Source organism: Ammospiza nelsoni, chromosome 10, assembly GCF_027579445.1.
Source record: "Ammospiza nelsoni isolate bAmmNel1 chromosome 10, bAmmNel1.pri, whole genome shotgun sequence".
Classification (NCBI taxonomy): Eukaryota; Metazoa; Chordata; class Aves; order Passeriformes; family Passerellidae; genus Ammospiza; species Ammospiza nelsoni.
In genome coordinates this window covers 24,549,936-24,570,621 of record NC_080642.1, presented here as the reverse complement: position 1 = coordinate 24,570,621, position 20,686 = coordinate 24,549,936, and the positions used below count along the sequence as shown (strand labels likewise).

The 20,686-nt window shown below is 41.9% G+C and overlaps 1 protein-coding gene across 1 annotated transcript in view; it reads right to left on the bottom strand.

Annotated features, from left to right (window-relative positions):
* The window catches only part of AMER3 (APC membrane recruitment protein 3), a 42,761-nt gene that overhangs the window by 6,490 nt on the left and 15,585 nt on the right, over positions 1-20,686 (bottom strand). The gene's annotated exons all lie outside the window — the stretch shown is intronic.

The following is a 20,686-nucleotide window of genomic DNA, read 5'->3' as shown; positions in this document are numbered from 1 at the left end:
GATGCAATTCAGAGTATGGCTCTTGCTGCCCTCTTGATTCCCTTGTGCCAGCTGCCACCTCTGCCCATTGTGGGGACCAGGCTCCAGAGCAGTGACTGGGCAGCCTGACTGATGTACAGGGGGGATCTTGGTCACCAAATCCATCTCTGTGTCAGGGGGAGCTCGCTCTTACCCAATTCTCAGTGAAATCTCTAAAGCATGTAAAATAGGGTTAGAAATTCAACTAATAAAAGTCACGCCAGAAACCAGAAAAAAAATTAAAATGTGCTGGGAGGTGGCTCACTTCAGTAAAAAACAGTTATTGTCCCCTTACTATCTTTATATTTCACGTAACTGGAAATATAAGACATCTTTATACTGCTTCAGTACTCAAGGGGTTATGCTTACTCAGGAACTGGTGCTTATGGTCTCCTGTACACCATCGTTTTGTCAGTGCCCCTTGTACACCCTCATTTTGTCAGTGTCCCTAGGCAGCAGCAGAGATGAGTCCCCGGTTTGTGCCCGTGTCGCAGTGCTGGGAACAGCTGCATTCCCGCCTGCTCTGCTGAGCCAGGCACGCTTCCCAAGCAAGGAGGAGGCCTAATCCTCTGAGAATCCCAAACACAAATACTGCGGCGCTATTTGGCAGGCCAGCACAGGAATTCGTGATAGTCATAAGCTTGCTCCAGGTTGTTTTCCTTGATCCGGAGGCTGTTTTTGCACGGGTTAGTACGCACTGATGGAGCAGTTTCCCCTCCGGCGCTGTTGGTGCTGAGCGGGCTTTCCCTGCGGAGCCCAGGCACAGCACGGCCGGTGGAGCACTGACCCCTCGCGGCTGAGCCCCGGCTCCATCCCCTGGGCACGGCTCCTCTCTGCGGCTCTCTGCCGGAGCAGCCTCGGGCTGCCGGCTCCGAGCTGCCGCATTTTCATATCATAGATGCATTTTGTGATTGGGCTTCCCGTGACAGGATTGGTGAGGCCAGGTCGACTGCAGTGAGGAGTTTGTCAAGTTGACTCCTAAGTTGTACAATGTCTCCCAGGTTGTACAATTTCTGCAATTTTTTGCTTAGAGGAAGAGTTTCTTCACCATGCCCAAGTCATTCAGGATGCTTGCCTAAAGTGAAGGGTTTGGCACCTGAAAGTCCCCATGTAACCCGAATGTCAGCAGTCCCTGAAAAAATCAAGGAATATAAATATGTCTGGACAAATGTAACAAAAATCTGCTAAATGCAAAGACCTCCAAAGCTGTTTGGATTGCTGTGCTTCCTTCTGTTGAATGTACCCTGCAAAGCTCCCAGTGTCTGCCCTGTCATCAGAAAGGTGTTTCTGCCAGTTTGTTAAGCAATGTTGTTTGCAGATCTCTAAAGCCCCATCTGCTGTAAAAAATCATGCCAAAGCTCTGTCACTCTGGTGAAATAAATAAGTGTGATCCATTTTACAGTGAGGTAAGTAAAAAACACAAGGTAGTCATGTGGTTATTCAAAATACTACAGGTCAGCATCAAAGTTGGTAAAGGACAGGGAATTTCTTAATGTGTGTTCCCTGCTCTGGGCCCTGGGACATGATGCTACACAGCCCAGAGGACAAGGACAGCAGACAGTGCAATGGCTCTGGCAGCAATTGTGGACAATGTCCACCATGCAGGTCTTACCTAACAATCTGAATTGCAATGAACTCAAAACTTTGCCTGTAATCACTGAAAACATCTGTGAGCATCTCGGCCTTCACAGGAGTACAGAAAGGATTTGACAGTGCAGGTTCCATGTTCAAGTGCCCTGTTTACAGCTGTGTCAGAGGGCACGGGTGAGCATTGCTCTGGTCCCACAAAGCCCAACAGGAAGGACTTTAATGATGCGCAGGGGTCCCGTTCCCTGCAGCAGTGCCAGCTGCTGGGCACGAGGTGGCACAGCACAACAGCAGTAGGGGGGAGAGAGAGGAGAGGAGAGGAGAGGAGAGAGGAGAGGAGAGGAGAGGAGAGGAGAGGAGAGGAGAGGAGAGGAGAGGAGAGGAGAGGAGAGGAGAGGAGAGGAGAGGAGAGGAGAGGAGAGGAGAGGAGAGGAGAGGAGAGGAGAGGAGAGGAGAGGAGAGGAGAGGAGAGGAGAGGAGAGGAGAGGAGAGGAGAGGAGAGGAGAGGAGAGGAGAGGAGAGGAGAGGAGAGGAGAGGAGAGGAGAGGAGAGGAGAGGAGAGGAGAGGAGAGGAGAGGAGAGGAGAGGAGAGGAGAGGAGAGGAGAGGAGAGGAGAGGAGAGGAGAGGAGAGGAGAGGAGAGGGCTGCAGCAGGGGCGTGGGAAGCTCCGGTGGCTGAATTTTCAGGTCCTGACTGTGTGTCTGGAAATTGCAGCCTGTAAGTTCCTATATTATCATCCCTGCTAAGTCCCCAGAATGCCTGACTTTACCTTCCTAGGCAGCAGCACAGTCATTCCATCTGCAGATTGCCTAGAGTTTGAGTGAATATCAGCTCAGTCCTTACTGGCATTATTAAATGACCCTGTTCCTGAGCTGCTCCCCTTTTTTGATGTTTTCATGACATCTCCACTCTACCTGCAAATTAAAACTGTTTGTGATGTGTGATGTGATGTGATGTGATGTTCCAATGCTCAGTTCCTTCCTCCTACAATCATGTTTGATGTTTTTTCTCTTTTTTTCTGGTGTGACTTTTATCAGTTGAATTTATAAGCCTCGTTGTACAGACTTTGAACACTGGGCCTTTAAGGCCAGAAGGGATGTTTTGCAAGATCAATTTCTTGTGTGCCTAAGGAAATCAGTTTAAAAATATTTGATGTAGCCTTTGCTAGAGAGAAGAGTGTCTTGGGAATTATTACCATCAGGAGCAAGCTAAAATGTAGGGCCACTGTCCCCCTAAGGGCTTGGGATGCAGAATCTTGCATTGTAAGATTTCTCTTTCTCTCATCTGGGACAAAGATATGTCTGTTATGTCAGCCTGAGAATCAAGAGTGATTGGATGAGTGAAAGTGAACATGGATGGAAGATGGGACTAATATGGACTCTCCAAGCTGGAGAAAACCTGCTGATTGCAGTTAAAGAGAAACAGGAGAAGCTGATTCTAAGTCAAGAAGTCTGAACTGGAAGTTTAATAACAATATCAGTTAAGAGATTAATACAGACTTCATCTGTATTCCCCCCACCTCTGCCCCACCATCACCTCCCTCCCAAAAAACAAAAGCTGATTAACTTAGTAGACACTGGGAATGGGAAATTGAGGCAGGCCCTTTGCAAGAGCTGCCTTTACCATGTGGGAATGCCCCGAAGCATTCTTTGTCTAGGCTGGCCATTGAACTGCTGTAACCTTGATGCCAAGGTTATTTAATAGCTCTGCTATCATGCAGAGCCAATTGCCCTGGCTGGTTGTGTACATTGACAGTTAGCTGGGCATTTTATGATGGAATGATTTTCAGATGGGGAATATGCTGCCTTTCAAAAGTTTAAATATTATTTGTGAAAACTCAGTTTTACTGGAACAATAAAATATGCTTCCAGGAAAATAGAAAAAATGCTTCACTGCCTAGAAGATTTTACAGTAGAACAGAATTGATCATAATCAGCATGCACAGAGCAGGAAGAAATTCTATCTTAATGGTGTGCTGTTGAGATATGCAAAAACTCTCTTTCCATAAAAAGTATTGTTTTAAAAACTGTAATCATTAATTGGCTGGATTTTTTTTTTTTAATTGAGAGTTTTTATTTTCCAGTGACTTCAGCTTCAGGGCACATACCATTTCAGAATGGCACCTTGAGCACACTACTGCACACTAACAAAAACAAGTACTGTTATTCCTGTTCAGAAATATTTATTCAGAAAAATTTCTATTTTGTAGGAAATTCCCCATACTACTGGGTTGCATTTCAATCCTGTTGAAGACCAACCACTCACATAGAAATATTGCAGCTGTGCTGGTGCTCTGTGAGCTCAGAGGATCTCTGTGTAAGGGACAGAGGACCTTAATGCTGTGATAATATATCTCTGCACACTGTGCAGTTTTGTTTGCTTGTGGAACTCAGATTCTCAATCTGTGTCAGAATGAGCTTTAGAAAAAATCTATTTCATGTTCTCTGTCCTCTTCCAACCTCTATATGCCACTCCAGAGGTCTTAAGAAGCCCAAGCAGTGTTTTCTAGGTAGGGTAGAGTTTCCCCCATGGCTCAAAGGCCAGGACTGTTCTACAGATTCTGTGATGGCAGAGTTATGCACAGATCAGCACCTGGGGTGTGACCTGACAAATAGTTATGTTGCCAGAAGTCACTTGTGCATAAAAACCAACTTGTCACTCCCAGGTAATCAAGATGTTATACTGTAAAAACCTTTTTTTGCTGTTATAAGCTGCATGTGCATTGAAATGCTGTGCCAGCATAATATACTGCATAATAGTGTAATACATGATCCTGTGCTGACAGAGCATTCTGAGTGAGGACCTAGCCTGACTTGCTAATTCCTTCTTTCCCTGAGTACAATAGAAAAGGCACAAAAAGAAAATAAAGACAGAGTCCCTTTAACTGCTTCTTGCTGGAGAAACAGCCCTGTAATAGTAACGTGGTCCTTGGTTGTTCTCTAGTTCTGAACAGTTTGTGTCTGACCCCATAACTCGGTGACAAACTGCAAATTTTAAACCACTCTAGCCACTTTTCCCTGCTTTTCTTAACTATATCACATGTGGTTTGCCAGAAACCAGTGTTCTCCTCCCTCAGGATTTCATTCTTTATGTAAAAGTTTGTATTACTTCAGACCCATCACAAAAAATTTCAGAGCAGAAAATTAGCTCAATTAAATATGTTACAGGCATGTGAACAAATGAAATCATCAGGATGTGATAAAATAACTGGTGCATTGTATAGAAATTTCTCTTCATTTTTTTCTTCATCTCAAGTGGCTTGGATAACATCCTTCTGAAATGTTGTCTCTGAGAGAAACACTGTGTGAGCTCTGTTGTGCTTTCATAATTATGATTCCTGCAAGTTAAAATATCATCACATGCTTACTGCACTTGCTTATGGGGGCAGGGACAGGCCTCAGAATCTCTAATTCCAAGCAAAGTTTGCTGTTCCACTGTCTGCAGCTTGTTCCTGTCCTCATTGTCTGCTTCACAGCTCATGTTCAACCTCTGAGTCAAGGTCACAGTCTGAAAATCAATTTTCCATGCCTCCATTACGCCTTCCTCAACCTTATTTCTTTTCTTATCTCTCTCACTGAAAGAGCTGCCTACCCAGCTAAGGCTGAAGCATGGGACAAGTTCACATGTGCAAAATCTCAGCCAAATAGGAAGCCTATAATGAAATAATCTGTAAATAATCTCTGCCCCAGCTATCAAGAGCCTTTCAGATTATTTATATTGGATAGTCATTTAAATCTCGTCAGGGCTGCATTGTGCTGCTGTTGATTGAAATGGTAATGAATGCAATACAGCCTCTCAAATGGTTCAGATTTTTAAAAAATGCATCATTTACAGGCAGTTAGCAGTGTTCCAATTGCATCTGGCTCATTGATTGCCAAGTACAATCTGGCTGTGTCTGCAGGGCACAGCCAGTCTGGTTTGCAATGAACCCTATGTCATCTCTGTGTTTCACATCTATGGTGTGTTTGCTGACTGCCTAAAGTTAGGGTCAGCAAACAAGCTCCCAGCAACCAAGACTAAGTAGCAAACTGCTCTAAGTATGTTTGTAATTAATTGTTCTGAGCCAGCTCTTTTTCTTTTGCTGGTACAGCCCACTATCTTGCAAGTCACTGCACTGCTCTTTGACTCAAAATTCCCTGTCGGTTCTCACATGCAGGCTGTGTCTGCATCTGTTTCATTCTGTGCATAAAATCCTTTTATCCATATGTCTAAGGCTGCAGCTCATGTTCTGTTTATATTACTTCTAAGGTATCAAAATTTGCCTTTCCTCTGGCCTTGATAAGCACAGTCTTGCCTGTTCACATCTACTCAGAATACTGTCATTTGAAATCAGTGTTTTTCTGTCTGATTATGCAAACCCAGACACATGTTGCTTTGTGTATTTTCCCTCATTTATCTTACTCTGTAAAAGCCATGATTTGGTTGTTGACACCCCTTCCAAAGCATCTGAGGGCCAATCTCAGCCTGTCAGTTGTATCCTAGTCTACTTAAATATTGATTGTTGTTTATGATTATTCAACAATTAGAGTCTGCCCTCTCTCCTTGTTACACTTCCAATGAAGAAATGTAATGTTGTGTTCCACGGGGCTTTTTGTGTTTGGAAGTCCATTCCTAAAGGTATGAAAACCTTGATGACACTTCAAATTCTAAAGGTCCAAAGGGTGCTCTCATTTTTCTTGTACTGTTCCAGCTGTCTGTATCTATTTGTGGGTGGTTTTTTTGTATTGTCATTTCTAGACATCATTTCTAGCCCTTTGGAGTACAGCCCCAGAACTTGATCCTGATTTTTACAGCATTTAACATGTGAGGAGGAGAGTAAAGGGTAGGAAATCAGACATTCAGGTCTGGAATATGTGGTCATGGCAGCAACAGAAATGGTTACATGATCTTTATTCTTTTTCCTGCAGAACTGAAATTGCAATTGACTTTTTCTTTTTTTTTTGCTTGAAGGTTTTTTATGGTCAACTTGGTGCTAGAGCTTACAAAATCCTCCTCATTTTTACCTCTTAATGTATTTATAAGGCTAATTGTGTGTTCTGGTTGTAAACAACCATTATATAGGTCTGTATAAATTTTTGCTAAGCTCCACTGGAATGGAAATCTACATGAAGCAGTGATGTGACACACAGGGGAACAAGATTTATTTTCCATCTGGAACAATTCCAGATGTAAAATGAATGCTTCCACTCTCGGTAACAAATTAATATCACTTCCTCTTGCTGAGGAAGGCTGGACAGCAATAAATAGAGCTAGAGAGAAATTGCCAAATATTACATAAAAATTTATTGGCTTCATTTTGAGCCATGATGAAATAAGGCAAATCCTTTACTTTTTCTGCCCTAAAACATGCTGGGTCATGCAGAGTTTAAACCTAAAGATGTAAAAATAAAATGGAACTATTCCCAGTACAGAAGATCAGCTGACTGGTTGACCCTTTAGCAGAGAAGTAACATTGGTTGGGACAGCCTGTCATACTGGGGAAGGAATACTTTATTCCAGAAACACATGAGCTGGGTTGAGTTTCTACCAGAACCCTTCAGCCTGACAGAATGGGAAGGCCTGCAAAGATACCAGCAGCTGCTTGGTGCCAGGGTCACATGCACTTCTTCTTGGGAGAGGTCTAAATGCTCTATCTCTGTATTATCAGTTCAGGAGTTTTCTAAACTTGAGAGGAGATGGTGCCTGCCTGTGCTCAGATTGGAGGAATCCTCCTGAAGAGGCTTCTTGACATGATAATCTTTTCCAAAGAAGGCAACCATACTATTAGAGAAAATTACACTCTTACACTCTCAGAGGCATTTATTAGCAGACAAAAAAGCCTTGCCAAGTTCTTATTCTTGCAGGTGCTCAATTCACACATGGCAAGAAAGGTAGACCAAGGAAGCCATCAGTGCCCCAGGGCTTTCAAAACTGTTGTGATGTTTAAGAAGCAATTCTCCAAAAATGCCTCAGTGGAAATAAAGCTAAAGAGATCAGGTGGAGATGTCACAGACACATTTTATGAAAAATCCTCTCCTTAGGATTTTTCCTCCTGAGAAGCTGGGAGGCCTCAGGAACAAAATGTAAACAATGGTTATCTGCTGTTGTGGAATGCAACAGGTGCATCTGGGATTGGTCTCATGTGGTTGTTTCTAATTAATGACCAATCACAGTCAGCTGGCTCAGACTCTCTGTCCAAGACACAAGCTTTTGTTTTTTCATTCTTTCCTTTTTTTCTATTCTTAGCCAGCCTTCTGATGAAATCCTTTCTTCTATTCTTTTAGTATAGTTTTAATGTAATATATATCATAAAATAATAAAGCTTTTGTTTTTTCATTCTTTCCTTTTTTTCTATTCTTAGCCAGCCTTCTGATGAAATCCTTTCTTCTATTCTTTTAGTATAGTTTTAATGTAATATATATCATAAAATAATAAATCAAGCCGTCTGAAACATGGAGTCAGATCCTCGTCTCTTCCCTCATCCTAAGACCCCTGTGAACATCACCACATGGACTCATTAGATGGTGAGATCTGGTTCTGGCAGCCCAGGTTTGATGTTTTTGGCAGGTATCCAAATTATAGCACCATCCAAACTGGTAAAAATTTGGCTCTGAGGGAAATAGTGCTGTCATCAGACCCTTGACCTCTGTCTGTGGTGCTCTGGGGTGAGTGCCAGTCCCAGCAGGTGCATTTGGATCCAGGTAGGGAGACAAACAGTACCTGAGCAGAGGCTGAACTGGGGCACATCCTTTGTGACCCCATCAGACCAGGCTGGCTGAAGCTTGTTCAGCTCCACTGGCACTGCTGAGAGGTCCCAGCTCTTATCAGCCAGGGCAGCCTTGGCAGCTGGGCTTTATCTTTCTGGTCCTCAGCAAAGTCAGGCACTGAGGACCCTACTGTGCAGTTTTCCTTTAAGCTCGTGCCAGTTCAATTTGTTTCACTTGCAGTAGGAATATTTTCTTCAGTTGACCCTCCCTCACCTGGTAACTGTGTTTCTAACCACAAGTCACATCTTTGACCTCCTAACAAAGAGCCAACACATTAAAAATGCATGAGGCCCTTGTGAGGGGGGCAGCTGAATGGCTGCATTAGCACTGAGGCTGAATTATTGATAGAAGGGGTGACTTTTAGTTTCCTTTTAGCTATTGAATAATAGATTAAAAGCTGCTCAATAGGATTATTTTCATTACTTACATAAATTACTTGTTCAGTTAAGAAGAGTGAGGAGAACAAATGAAAAGCACCCTGGGGTGGCAAATACACTGGACTTAAAAGTGTTGTGTTCTAGAATATTTATTAATTTTAGATGCATTTTCAAATAAATGTTTTCATTTAACAGAAGTAATAAGGAATGTTTTATAGAGTTTAGGAGATAGGAATAGACTTTTTTATGATATTCTCAGTGAAACTTATGAATAGAGAACAACTAAAGTGCCCTGTATTAGCTGGTGACCATGCTGACCCAAATAAGAAGTGTTATTTAACAGTTGAAATTGCCAGGCTGACTAATACCTACTCTTTAGAATTATGATGTTATTGAATCCCTCAGTTATCCTATATGTGGTATGCCACCCTGAGCTGTCACCATCTATGTAGTCCCAGAAAAATAATAACTTTGCTTTGTTTTGTCTTTCCTATTTAGTTTGGTGACAGTAAAAATACTGCCCATTAAATCTTTTCAGGGATCAGTAATCTGGTTGGCTTTCTAAACAGCCCTTGGTTCTCCTGGCTGCTTATTGCTCTGGCCAGCAGGATTCTGCTGCAGATTTCTTAATCAGACAATTCCTACAAGGAGGTATTAGATGTCGTGGTTGCTACAATTTGGAATAGACAGTTACTGCTCCATTTCCACTTGTGCTACCCTCCTGCAGGGCTGAATGATGTTGGCTTTGAACTGGACAGCTCCTCTTCTGTCAGCTTTGAAATCATTTCAGCACAGACTCAGCAAGTACCAGGTAGGCTGGCTGGGCAGTTTTCTACTTACATCCCTGTGGCAGCAATTTGAAAAAGAGGAAGAAAGAGCAAATTTCCTTTAACTGAAATAATGAAAAATAATTTATGACAGCTTCTAAGGAAAAGTAGAACTTTCAAAATAATGCATCTCCATTCTTCTGCTGGTATTTTATTAGCTAAAGAATCAAAAGTAACAGCCACAAGTATTGCTTCATATAAGTACCACAAATATTATGGTTTAGTCATGTTATGGTTTAGGCACTGATTTAGAACCCACTCAAATTTCTGAAAAAATCCCATGGCCTTGTGACAGTCCCTGCAACATCTGTTGATGGGAGCCATTCCATTAAATACAGGTGTCAGGAGTGGATTTATGTGGAATTATATCTGTTAGCAGGCACACAGGGCAGTTTCCTTACAAACCCCTAGCTGACAGAGAATGAACAATGCACCTCTCAATGCACCTCCCTGGATGACAGCCTCAACATCCAGCTCCAATCCCCACACATTTCCAGATCATGAGCGCTCTGCAGGGGTGGGAGGATTTGGTGAATTTTGTCATGCTGAAGATTGTCTGGTAAGAAGATAAGGAAGGCAGTGGGAGTTCACTGTGAGTAGGCTGCTGAGTGACTATTCCAGGGTAAAGCAGAAGTATGTACCACTGACCTACTTAGTGCTGAAAGTCTCCATATTCCATTATTGATGAACTGATCTACTTAATGTCTTCCTTGTTGCCTCCAATTAGCTCAATAGCACGATGGTTTTCAATATTCCTCCATTTCTTTTATTCATGTAATTAAGAATTTCCCTGTTTTATGGCCTGATAGTCTGACCCAATGGAATAGGTAGAGCTGAAATATATAAGCTGAGTCAGCATCTTGGATCTGCTTTTAAAAGCTAAATTTAGCCACACAAGACTGTAAATTTTAGTCTTCATGGTCTGATAAGGTCTATAAGAAAAAGCACTGAGGGTAGTAAAGTCTTTGAGTGCTTTAAGCTTGCAGTTTAGCATGGATCCATTTTGGTAGGGTGTTTCTTAAAAGACAGTTTTGCAGAATTCTAAAGTATTGGCTTGTATTTTGCCATTTTTGGGCATTGTTAGTCAAACTCCAGCAACAGATCAGGTTTTTCATTATTAAAGAAACTCAGTTGCCTCTGACAGGATAAAAGGCAAAAATTCTAGGAATTTCTTACTTTTAGTATGTATTAAAAAGATTTATTTTCAAAACTTGCTTTTAGGTTTAGTATATATCATACACATAACGAGAGAGATGCATATAAATTACACTTTAACTAGTATAAGTGACTCTCCTCACATTGCTGAAGGAGGTGATTTAATTTTGGAAGTTAACTTCTTTTTTTAACTGTGAGGCTGTGAATCTGACAAGTGCAGCTTTCAGCCGTGCATGGGGTGGGGAGGAGGGAAAAGGAACTCTTCCTGTGCTATGTTTAGCAGTGTTCATGACTAAATAAATACAGCAATTGTCCTGGGCTGTAGTAAGTTCTGTAAGTTTTATGATGCTGTTATTTAGAACTGCCTGTATGGCTTTGTGGGTTTTATGCAATAGCAGCCTCTTATAGAAAAAAACAAGAAGGAAAAGCAGTGAGTCATGTAGGATGTGCCTTGGTAAACACCCCTGGGTAGGCAAAGTGCAAATGCCCAAATTACCTCCTTTGAGGTTTGTAACCTCTAGGTTCCTGCCAGATTTAATTGTTTGCATTGCCAGTGATGGGGTACAACAGGTCACAAGGGCTGTGAACAGTAGGGCAGATTTTGTGCAGAGAGATGAGCTAATTTCCCTTCCTCTTGAAGAGAAATGAATGCCTCCTTCACACTCTGGTTGTCCTGAGTGCCATAGAACTTAAGCCATCCTTGGCTTTTCTGCCAGGTGAAAACCTCATTTTAGGTAAGTTATTCTGCAAACCCTTGTGTGGTTTAACATACTCTTCTTGGGACACCCCATAAGCTTTCTCCTAATGCTAAATGTTAAACACACCATTTCTGTGGGAAGTCTGGCAGGTCTTTTTGTCAACAGTTATTACCAGGAGTCTGGTATTGGAGCAACAGGTCTTGGACCCAGGCAGAACTGCTTGGATTAAGATGAAGAACATGCAAGGCGCTACTGGGGTTACTGGTTCTGCTCTGAAAGCAGTCTCAGCCCCGAGGGAAATGAAAAGATAAGAGCACAAGTACAGCTGAGTTTTCTTCAGTAGCATTTGAACTATGCCCAGCACTGCACTGAATGTAGAAGACAGTATTTCTGTGTCATCTTTGCATTCCTCTTTTCAGTCATCAGTGTAGGCTTCTCTGTGCTCTCTTGTTTCAGACCCTATAGAGTCGCTGTGCCCACTGGAAATTGGCCAATATGAATGTGTGACAGAGATGTTGCCAGATTTTGATTATACTGTTGAATGCTTTTTCCTAGCCACCCAAGTATTCCCTTGCCACGCTGACAGTCTTTGAAGAGAGGATCCAGGGGATTTATGGTCCTTAATCAACCCTAAGAATCTGTCCTGTCACTTACTATCACCTTTACTGCCAGTTAATGTTGCTCACCCAGTGCTTTGTAAGAAAATATTGAATCACTGACACATTTTCATGTCATAACCCAGCACAGGCTGTTTTGTAGCCCTTCCCCCCATGTCCAAAAATTAGGATACGTTGTATTGTAAACTTGCATGTCCATTAAATGATGTGAATATAGAATGGGTTGCACTATCTGGGAATTAGGTCCAAGGGTGCCCAGTTGCAATACAACCAGCTGAATATGGCATTCTTCTTGCTCCTGACCTTCTGGGGAAGGGAACTCTACTTGATAAAACAGAGTACTTCCACAGCTACAATTTGTGTTTAGTAAGCATTTGTACTCCTGCAGATGAATCCGCTAAAAGGCCCCTACAGTGTAAAAGCCGATCTGTGCAGTAAGCAACCATCCTGGTTTATTTAAAAGATGAAAAGTGGCTACTTAGACATCATCACTCAATCCTGTGTCTATTTCAAGTTTCCATTTGCATCCTCTTCAGAAAGCCACTTAAGAGGTTAAAAGGACACAGTAAGCAGGAGTAAGTTTTCTATATTTTATGGCTAAAATTACTAAAAAACTTGGAGAAGAAGGGAAGGTGATATCATATGACACCTCAGTTCCACCAGTAGGTAACTTACTGCAATTCCTCCATATGTCAGAAATAGGCAGCAGTGATTGTCCCCCTGTGCTGGGCACTGCCAAGGCACCTCCAGTCCTGGGTTCAGCTTTGGGCCTCTCACAATGAGAAAGACATTGAGGGGCTGGAATGAGTCCAGAGAAGGGAACAGAGCTGGTGAAGGGGCTGGAGCACAAGTCTGATAAGGAGTGGCTGAGGGGGCTCAGCCAGGAGAAAAGGAGGTGCAGGGGGACCTTCTTGCTCTCCACAACTCCCTGACAGGAGTCTGTGTCTGTCCATCATATCTGTCTGATCATAACTGACTCTCTCTTCCCCTCTCATTCATGAGAACAGAATTACTCAGAAGTATTCTTGAATTATGGAATGCGTGAGTTCAGCCTTGTGAATTACTAGGAAGAAATTCCAGAATCTTGTCATTTCTGGTTGTTTGGTTTTGATTTTTTTCCTACAAATTGAGCCTTCATGCTTTGCTATTCTTTGAAGCAAACCTCATTGATATGATAGATGTTTTCCAAACTTGGAACTGTGATAAAAACACAAAGATTTTGCTTTTGGTTAGTTCTCATGGCATGAAACACACAGGACTTTGAGAATCAGTGAAGAACTACACACAGTGTACTTAGGTATTTCTGTTCACAGAAATGCAGTTAAGAAATAATGCCAAGTTATAAACTGATTCAGAGCTGCCACATTAGAAGTATTTGACAGAGGAATGCAAACCAGAAATCAGTCCCACCACTGACCCCTTCCCATCTTGAGAAGATGGGTTTGAAGAAAACCCTGAGCTTTAGGCAAAATCAGATCTGTTGTTGGCCAGCATTGATTGGTTTATGCTTTTCCCTAACATCGGGTTGATCTTCAGCAAGGTTCAGTAGAAGGGAGATTAGCTTATCACTAATACAATTTTAAATGTTCAACGTTTCAAGAAGAGAGATCAAACAGTGGTCACAGGAAAGCAGAACTGAGTTTTTCTAAAGAATCAGAAATAGCACCACTGCCTAATAAAAACCCAATCAAACCTCTACTTCTCAGTTAAACTTGGGCAAATACTAGTTCAGCCAATTAATGAAAGGGAAATTTGAAAGAACTCCTGAAATATTGGCAAATTGTTCTAATAATGGGATTTTACCCATTATTTTTTCTATGCTCTAATATTGGAACTGCACAAGTGGAAATGTGAAGAAAAGAATTAAAGTTACAGGGATGAACTTTTCTGGTGTTTTGGATGAACACAAATTTTTTAATTCTCACAGAGATGGATTTTTCAGGTGTACCTCAAAAACACAAATATTCTGTGTGTCAATAACTTAGTAGATTTTTCAGTTGATTATGCTGCTTTGGATATTTATGTTACTGTAGACTAAATAACTAGTTCCTCTAAAATGTCACGAATACCCTCTCAGAAAGCACAGTAAAACAAGGGTTTCAGTATGTGTGTCACTTATTTTATCTATAGTTAGGTCTTAACTGAGTTGAAGTTTTTCTTTCTGGGTGCTAGAGAAGGCTGCCTTCATGTAGGATTTTTTTCACCTCTGAAGTGGTTGGTACTGGGCCATTATTCCTCACTGTATTGTGCTCACTTTAAATTTTTGTGCCTTCAGTTATAGCACCCAGAGGATTGCTGTGTGATACACTGAGTGATAAATTGCTGCTAGGGGAAGTTTATTGATCCCTGTGCTGTGGATGACTGCCATATGACGTTCTCATTCGGTAACAGAACACTTTCTATAGATTTCCTGAATAAATAAAATCAGGATTGAGACAACAATGCCTCTGGTCATGTTGAAGGTGAGACACTCTCTTGCTTCAAGGCAGAGACACAGGAAAGAGGAGAGCAGATGCACCAGTAGAACATGATCTGTAAGTCCCTTCCTGGGAGACCTTCCTGAAGTCTTGTGGCTTGGTGTCCAAACAAAAAACAAAGACGGAGGGAGTTGGATAACAAACTGTTCTCTCTGCAGCCTCTATCCTGGGGGCAGGAAGGGTCTGCATCTCTTCCCCTCCCTGCAAAAAGGAGCCAGGGCTAAGAAAGCTGAAAATTAGGTAGAAGCAGGGCATAGCACAAGATCATTAAGAGGTTGAGTCTGATGAATAGAAGGAAGAAAATTTGGCATCATATCCTGATGGAGGATGCTCAGGGTCTACAATTGCCTAAAGAAAGGTTTTTTTAAAAAACTGGTTTTACTGAACAGGTTTGTTACAGAACAGGGAGGAAGTCAGTCCCTTCTTTTACTTAACAATAGTTTGACACCATAAAGGTGCAAATAAACTCATCTATTCTAAATACGTTCTCTCCCAATTTCTGTTCATTTAAAATATCTTTTTAATAGCATTTTTCAAAGCCTTCATGAGTAATTAAGAAAAATAATAAAAGAAGGTCAGTGGTAGTGTAGTAACCCACTAATTCTTGTAACTCAACATTAGGAGGTGGCAGTTCATTGCTAACAATGCTGCTGTTGTCTCTGTCCTTCTAGGCAGAGAACCAGAAAACATTTCCCAGCTAATTGGAAGCTACGTGCAGTGCTCCCTCTTTAAGGCATGGATGGAGCATCCCATCAGAAATGCCAGTGGCCAACAGTGCAGTTATTAATAGAACCAGCCCAGTGATAAAACAATGGGGCTGCTTGGAGCACTGGGACTGCCGGGGCAGAGCTGTGCCCAGCCCAGCATGGACAGCATGGCATGGCTGGGCACTGAAGCAGATTGAGAACAGGGAGTGTGAAAGGGCAGAGCAGGGCCTGGGCTCTGCAGGGAGCAATGCTTCCCAGCAAATCCCTGCATGGACTCACAGGGCATGGCTGGATGTGCAGTGACAGCTCATGCTCCGTGATCCGCGCAGTGAGGATTCAGCAGATGCACACACAGGGCTGGCCAAGGTGCCTCACAATGCAAATCCATGGGAATGTGCTGTGTCTGGGCTTCTGCTCTCCCAGAATCCTGGCTTGTGGTTGCCAGCTGCTCTGGCAGGCCAGGCCAGATGGAAACTCTTCCATGGAAAACAAAACATGTTTGGTCCTACTGCAATGCTCTCACAAAAGCCCATGTTTTCTTTTATTTTTTCACTAACCAGCCCAAGTCATGGAGAGCTGTCAGCACTTGAAGAAATCAGTGGAACCCAAAACCACATGTTTTGTTGACTGAGGAGGAACAACTGTCTTATAGACTATGTGTGTGTCCTGGGCATATGCAGGAAAGAGGTATGTGACTTTGAGAAGTCCAACCAAAGGGCCTGTAGCCAAATTGTGCTGCAAAGATCATTGCCAATGTTTCACTGGTAGTTTTCCCAGGTACCAGTGCTTCATAAAAATCCTCATTGCCTTTTTTAAGGTTACATGGGTTGTAACCTTCCTCTAGCTTCCTGCCTTAGTCAGCTCAGTAACAGTAACTGCAGCTCAGCACGGGTCTGGCCACCATCTCCATTCCAAATTCAGTCCATGGCCTCCTGGTTTGCCACCAGGGCCAGCTGGTGTACAGAGTGCATCCTGCCAAGCCAAGGGTGCTGGCTTGCAGGGACTGTGTCCTCCCTCTGCTGATTGCTCTCTGCTGGCTTGCCTGGTGCCCAGCACAGGTGAAGAGAAGCCCAGCTGTGCTGCTCTGGTTCTCTCCTGCCCTTAATCCCCAAGCCTGCTCTAGGGGACATTAGACACTTTTAGATAAGTAACTACTTTTAAAAAACAGCTATTTTTACAGTGCAATTCTACAGGAGTCTGGCTGTACCTTACAAGTATTTATCTCCAGGGACTGAAGTGCATCAAATGGGTAAATGTAATGATTTATTACTCACTGTTGACTTTCAGCATAAAGATCTTTGTGTTTCCTAGATGAAAAATTGTAATTTTAGTCTATGCACAGCCAGATGATTTCTGTACATTCATTCGAGTTGCCTCACTCTCCATTCCTTTTGATAGACTGTAAGGTAGAGCATTAGATAAAGAAATGGAGGAACTGGGATGTTGGTTGTTTTTAGGGTTGTGAGGTTTGTTTGTTTGTTGTTTTTGGGATTTGTTTGGTGTTTTGCCTGTGTGGGCAACTTGGAAGTTCAATTGTCTGTCTGCAGAGAATCCAAACACATCTGAGGTCATTTTGCTGTTCAGGATTAAGGCAATAATAGCATCCAATAATAGTTAATGCAGTTACAGATTTTTTCATTTTCTCTTTATCAAATCAAGGGAAACAGCACACCTCCTGACACAGGTCACATTTCAGTCAGGGGAGAATCCACCCTGCTGATGTGGGAAATAGAACACAGTGTGGCTCACATGAGCTTGTAGGTGATGGCAATAAGTGAAATTGATTTCTGACAAAATCCCACAGGTACTGAGAGCAGTATCCTATCAGTTTCAATCAATAAAAATTGCTAATTGTGTTTACTGCTTGTTAGGCTAAAAATGAGATACAGGATTTGGCCTTACAAAAATACAGCTTCCCTAAAACCCAGTTAAGGCACAGAGAGGAACAGCAGGATGGGAACGGTGCTGTGGCAGACAGTACTGACTGATAGGGGGTAGAACCAAGCTAGAAAGAAGAATATTTTATTGGAAGGGGATTAGAAAAGTGGAACCTTTCTTTTCTCACCATGAAATCCAGAATTTTTGAAAGTACACTGAAAAGCAGCAGTTTGCCAGTTCATGGTTCTGAGGTTAGTACTGGTCTATAAAATTTGAAACCATGGCTGATTAAATAATTGAGGAAACACAGAGAGAAAAATACATTTTTTCAAGAAAACAAACAAAAAGTAGGAAAATTGGAGTAAAGTATCAACATTCAATATTCAGACTTAATTTTATTTAATTTCAGTTAAATGAAAGTTGCCTGGGATCTGGACTTCTTTTCAAAGCCTGCTTTGTATTTGGATTATTTTTTAATATTTAAGACCCTAATGGCCCTTTAATTGAGTAAGTTTGTAACATGCTGCAAGAGACACTAGTCTTTCTTCAGAAACAGTATTTTAGATTTGCATTTTATGTTTGCATGGGTGGAGGGCTATTTTGTTGAACCAATGTGGGTCAAGGGCATTACAGTTTCTAGAGAGACTGGTGGGTACAGTTTATTTATCTTTTACAATATAAAAAGTGAAGTTCAGAGGTCAAGGGAGCAATAGAGAGAAATCTTCCTTTTAAGTGTCTGTTCATATATTTGTGTCTATAAAATCTCATAAAACTTTCACGTTTCTATCATTCACATTATATGACCCTCAGCAACAAATGTCATTTTTAAAATAACCTCATCCATTCTTAATTTATGTTTCAAGGATTGCATTCAATCATACAGTTTAACCCTCATCACCTTTAATAAACACTAATGGGAAAACTGACACTCCTTTTTCTAGCAGAAAAATTATTAATTATAGTGTATGACTTTAATGTAAGACAGCTTTTGAATTTTGGGGGAAAAAAAAAGCTGAGGGCATTTTTAAATTTTTAAGTATTATTCAAAATTTTATAGATTATAGTTGAGAGTACTTTTGAGAGCTGAGATGATTCAAGTACTATCTTATTATTGATTGAAGCTTTAAGAAATCTAGCCAAAAAAAAGAGCCTGCATTGCAACCCTGCTGCTTCCTGGCATCGTTTTGCTATCTCAGTAGCAAACCCCTTCCAAAGAAATAATCACTCCTACTATCCCACCTAACCAACCTTGTCCTGATCAGATGGACTCCCTGTAAAAACACACAGTTGTTATTTGGGAAGCAACAAAGCTGGGGGTTTTGAAGGATGTATTTTTTGGGTGGTTAGACCACTATCTTAATTATAAATGGATTTCAGGGAGTTGGTTACCATAGCAACAGTCTATTTCGTGTTTTTTTCAGAGTGAAACCATACTTGTCTGTGTGTTCAAGAGAAGACAGAAGGGCTAAGGAAGGAAATGGAGCTTTTATTTCCCCAAGAGCCATAAATTGCAGCATCCTCTATTTAAAGTACACAGATGGAAGAGCTGCTCCTTTTCCTCAGTGTTTTTTCTGCTGCTGAGAAGCCCCATTTGATGCTTGAGTAAAATACAACCTTCCCCTATTTCAGAAATGCAACTGCACCAGGGTTAATTAGGGCTAACACCCAATCAGATTTTTCCTAAAAGTGCAGCTGAGAGCAGAGGGCACAATCTCTTTGAAAAGCTGCAGCTGTGGAAATTTCTGATGCAGCCTTGTGCCTCATGTCTCCTGCAGCAAATCAGGGTCCCTCTCCATCTGACTGAAGTCAGATAAAATTTCTCTTCCCATTGATTTCTCTGCAGCTCCCTGGCTGTGTATCACAGACCCAAAGCCACCTTGACTTGATTTTTTACCCTCTGTTGGCTGTGAGGTGGAGAAAGATAACAAAGGGATTGGGGGATGTCAAAATTCCTTAATCCTGCCTGGCCATAGGTTGTGATCCTCCCACATCCTTCAGTGACTGCACCTGTGCAGTGTGAGCAAAGCACAGAACACAAGGTCTGGGGGGCTAAGCAGAGCTTGGCTGGCATTTGCAGGATTTGCCTCTAGAGGGGTATCCAGGCTCTTCAGGGTGGGGAGAATTGCCTGGTAGGGGTAATGAGCTGCCAGGAATTGTCAGCTTCACTCACATGGGAAAGGAAACAGAGTTCTGAAGTAGGTTCAGTCTCCAAGAGGGGGCAGAAGGAATTTAAAGCGTGTGATAGGGAAGAGTTGCTGTCTGGAGCAAGGTAAATGGAAAGTTGTCATGGAAGGATAAGAAATGGATTGAAGTTGTCATGGAAGGAAAGAAATTGATTTGGAAAGGAAAGTATTTAAAGATGGAGAAGACTAGTGAAGAGGAGATGGAGAAAAACCCTTTCTTTGTTCTCTATAAGACAAAGAGGACCTTCCTTTTTATGGTTCTCCAGTAATCTTTCCTGTATCTTGACCTGCAGACTGACAGTTTCCCCTTGGACAATATAATCACCCCAAGGTGGAGGATAGCTGATTGTGGGAAGAGAGAAATTGCTGGCTCTAGTATCTTGGTGCCATTAGTTGTCACCCCTGGCTGACACTATTGTTAAGTGCCACAAGATCTTTTAAGCTTTCCCTGAGCAGGTCTGCCACATGCACATAGAGGGAAACTCAGAATATTGCCTTACTCCACAGGAAAACCCCAACATCCAGCATTTCTTTGTGTCTCTCTCTTCTGAGCTCTATTTCTGCCCAAAAACTGTGAATATCTTTCTGAACTTTAAATGTAAAAGAGATGCAGTCCCCATGATTTGAGTGACAGAAGAAACTTGCCACACCAGATGTGTACAGTCCAGTCTTCCTGCCAGAACTGACCAGGAGGAGAGTTTGCTTTAAACAGGACAGCCTTCATGAGACCTGATGGGGAGCTGTGTTTATTTTGGGCATTTCATTAAAACAGTGCAGGCTCCCAGTGCTCTGGTCTCATGACAATGGTCTTTCATGCCTTTCATTGGATGATCAATTTTTTTGCTCTTAATTCAGCCAGATTTAAAATTATCTGTTTGGGTTTGGGGTTTTGGGTTTTCTTCTTATTGTTTTTGGGTTAGGTTTGTTTGTTTGTTTTCTTTTTTTAGAAAAATACAGAAAATCTATTGATTCTGGGGAATTCTGTGCTTTCCATCTCTCTGAACTGTGTCTTCATTTAGAGACCCCACACTTAAGTACTGAGGCATGGCCTCTGCCCTGAATCACAAAAAGTCTGTAATCTCCCCAGTGTTGCTAGACCACAAAAAAGGACAGTGCCTGTTTTAGGAACAAATAGATATCAGAAAAGGAGAACATTCAAAGGGAATATTTTTTAAATTTTGCAAAGCAAAACTGATAAGTATGGCACAAAAGACATGAGATTGTAAGAGATGCCTTACAGACATTAAACTATGAAAGGTTCATAACAGAAATTAGAAGCCTTTGAAGTTCCTATGCTTAAGGGCATTTGGAAAAGGGAGCATTAAACCCAGACACCCAGGAGGAGCCAAGGTCTTGCTCAGACAGTGCTGGTTGCCAAAAGATAGGAGATTGATTATTTCAGGTTTCTAAATTCTC